Source organism: Balaenoptera musculus, chromosome 16, assembly GCF_009873245.2.
Source record: "Balaenoptera musculus isolate JJ_BM4_2016_0621 chromosome 16, mBalMus1.pri.v3, whole genome shotgun sequence".
Classification (NCBI taxonomy): Eukaryota; Metazoa; Chordata; class Mammalia; order Artiodactyla; family Balaenopteridae; genus Balaenoptera; species Balaenoptera musculus.
Window position 1 is genome coordinate 64,947,874 of NC_045800.1, and position 3,956 is coordinate 64,951,829.

Below are 3,956 nucleotides of genomic sequence, written 5' to 3' on the forward strand. Positions count from 1 at the left end.
ACGCACAGCGCCAGTGCCTACAGCCCGCAAAGACCCAGAACAGCGGAGCTGCCCAGGAAGACGCCCGATCAATAAGGAAAAAGGAGTGCCGGAAGATTGCTCGTAAAGGAGAGGAAAAGCTTAGAAGCGAAAATCACAAAAGATAAGTGCTTGTAAATCCTTGTCCTCTCTCTCTCTTTTATTGGAGATCGGAGCCAGCTTTCTTTAAAAAAATAATCTGGCACCTTTGGGGATGTCACAGATGAGATGCGGGGCCTGCGAGGTGTGTCACATGACGCAAGCTGGCCCTGCGGGTAAGTGTTCGGAAGCACGTGGGCAGTGCGGCCAAGCCGTGTGGGTGCGACTGGTGGAGGCGCAACTCTCTAGGTTGTGGCGCCAGCGTGGCTTGCGGACTCGAAGCTTTGAAGAGCATTTCCCAAAAGTTCCTTAGACTATTAACTTTCGTTTCCTGATAGAAGGCGTTAGAGAACATAACTTGATCTGCCCTTCAGGACCGTTGTTAAGGAATTTTGTTCTACAAGTTCTTAGGTAAACTCCTTGTATGACGTGTGTAGGTACTTATACTTTAATATGAGCAGTTTGTATACATCATCCTAGCAGCTGATATGTCACAGCCGCGTAGCAAAAATATGTTCCCTGTACTCGGGGCAAAGTTTAATTTCTTTTGCATTAGTTGGATACTGTTTCATTTGAGGTTGCGACATCTTAAATTCAAGATATGCCGTTGGATTTTTCATATCTCTTATTATACTTAAAACATTAAGGTCTTGCAACTTGAAGGAGCACGGCATATGATTTGTAATATTGTATGTCAAATAAGATTTCAGTAACAATTTGCTATTGTGCCTTTGATTCACCGAATACTTTTTAAACATCAGGGATTCAAGTAGAGGGCCGTTTGTCCTCAAGAGTTTTTGATCTGGTTTTGGTCATACGAACGGTTAACGTTAAGTAATGAAAATGTTTATTATTCTTAGGCTAATGAGAGTTCAAAGAACTATTCATGCCAGAACTACAGGCCAGTTGTTATGTCATCGTTTCTCACCTACATACCTCTGAATACATTGGGTGCCTAGTACAACTGCTATCAAAGCACTAAAACTGTATCATAATTGTGTTTCTAGAGTAGTAGTACTCAAACTTCAGGGTGCATCAGAATCATCTGGAAAGTTTGTTAAAGTTGTTGGGGCCCTACTCCTGGAGTTTCTGATTCATAGGGTCTGGGGTGGGGCCCAAGAGTACGAATTTATAACGTGTTTCCAAGTGATGTTGACCCTGCTGGTCTGCGGAACCACACTTTGAGAACCACTGCTCTGGGTTATAGTTCCTTCAGGGTAGGGCAATAAAATAGCACTAAGGAAATACTCAGGAAAATGCTGAATGAATGCATAAATAGAGAAATAAATGGGAGACAGGGAAAGGAAGTGGGAGAAGTAAAGATATCCTTGGCAGTAGGGAATAAACTAAGTTCTCTCTTCTTTGCCTTTGCTATTAACAAAACCTGGTTTATAAGTTTTCTCAAAAGCACATTCTAGTAGATTTCTCCCCCTCACATCTTGCCTACAAATTCTGTAATTTGACATTTCTAGAGTATTTTTCTAATGTAAGGTTATCATGATCTGGATAACAAATTGTTTATCCCTTAGAATCATGGAGTAATAGAGCAGGAAAGGGGTCTTAGAGATTATCTGGTCCAGTTTCCCCAGACCTAGGGAGGGAGCAACTATCAAATGCATTTGTAGAACTTGTAGATAGTGTCCACATGGTCCTGCTTTGCTGTCTTGGTTTCTCTTCCCAGCCTGATAAGACTCCTAGAGAGCCTAGTCTATTTTCTTTATTCTAATACTAAGTTGCATAACAGTTCTTATCCGTAATTTTATTACATTTAGACACATTTTTTTTTCTAAAGGAGGACACCTTTAATTTTATAAGCACTAGGAAAATAAGCTTCATCCATTTATTCAGATATTGAATGTATTATGTGATAAGCACAAAGTATACCAAAACAAAACAGGCTGAGCCCTCAAGAGGCTTATTAAGTCCATACAATTAAAAAGTCTTCTAGAAGTGTGGTAAACAGTCCTGGAGGTGTGCACAGCATGCCTTGGCAGCACAACAAAGGGACATCTCTTTGACTTAGAGGTGGAGATGGTGTCAGACAAGAGTGGCCTGGAGAGTCTTACAAGAATTTAAGTGAAGTGCCGGCACAAGGGCAAGCATTCTCCAAGGAGTCTGGCGTAACTGGAGCTGAAGGTGTTTTGTAATAGGGAATTTAAGCTTTTCCTGGAATCAAGTCACTGAAAGATTTTAAATAGGGGAGAGACATAAGAATTATGCTCATGGAAGATCCCAAGCCTAAAAAGGGATCTGTCATATTTAAGAGTGCACATTTTCCTCACTATATCTTTGATTTGAAACTGTAAAATGTGTTACATTTCAATCCAGGCTAGTATAAACCCCCTGGAGAGTGCCTGTATATGTGTTCAACAGATTTAGCTGAATATAAAAGGAACAATTTAAGACTTTACTGACTCACATGGTAATTAGAATTGAGTATTCCAACTACTTGATCCACATTGAAGGGGTCCAGAATATGCCACTGGGGCATAAAATTTTTAGAAGGCATTGGAGTTCCTGAAATCCTCTGTCTGCCTAATAGCAGAGCCTCCCAAAAAAACTCCATTGCCATAAATCCCCTCACAGGGAGGAACCAGGGAAGATAAACTCATCACCAGAGACAGCAAGAAATCGACACCTAAACAGACTTTCGTTACAGAACTATCATATATCTACCATCTATTTTCCTAAGGATCGTTTTATCTTTCCTAAAAATCATTTGCTTTCCCATTAGTGCTCTTTCTCCCCACAACTTCCTCTAAGTCATTTATAAGCGTACTTCACCCCCTTTCCCCTAGCAAGATGATATATAAGCCCCAAATTCTAACCACCCCGTTAAGTCACACTTTTGTGAACTTCCTCTAACTCGATTAGAACTGTCTTTTCTTTTGCTAATCTGTCAGTTTAATTAGTAGGCTCTCAAACACAAAAGTGGGTAAAGTTTTTCCTCCCTAACAATTCAAAACAATGAAATAGTTATTTCTCTCTTCACCAGCGAGAGAAATAACTAATTAAATGGTTTGAACAGTGGTTCTCAATCCTGGGTAGTTTTTATTTTTTAAATAAATTTATTTTTGGCTGCTTTGGATCTTCGTTGCTGTGCACGGGCCTTCTCTAGTTGCAGCGAGCGGGGGCCACTCCTTGTTGCGGTATGGGGCTTCTCATTTCTCATTTCAGTGGCTTCTCTTGTTGCGGATCACAGGCTCTAGGCACTCGGTTTTCAGTAGTCGTGGCACGTGGGCTTAGTTGCTCTGCAGCACGTGGGATCTTCCCAGACCAGGGCTCGAACCTGTGTCCCCTGCATTGGCAGGCGGATTCTTAACTATTGCGCCACCAGAGAAGCCCCAATCTGGGGTAGTTTTTAAATGCTGATGTCTGGGCCCCTGAAATTCTGATTTTATTGGCCTGGATAGGACCTGGCATGATTATTTTTAAAAACTCCTAAAGTGATTTGAATGTGCAGCCAGGGTTGAGAACCACTGGATTAGATATTGTACTCTTTATTAAAGACACAAATTTCTTTTTCAGTTCATTTCTAATTAACTGGCCAACTTTTTACAGTTCACCAAATACTGAGTTCAAATTTTTATTTTTTAAATCGGTTATGCAACAAACTTTCAAGCAAAGTGAGTAAGCATCCTATTTATGACAGTGTTTTAAGCCACCTAATTAAAAGCATTATATATTTAAAATTGAAATTGAATATTTATAAAAACTTCTAATCATCACAATTATAGCTTCCTAAGCTACTGAGCAATCCTGTCCCCAAAGATAAATATGACAATGAGAAGAGATTTGAGAATATAAATATTTTAATGATTCAAATAGCAAGCTCAATA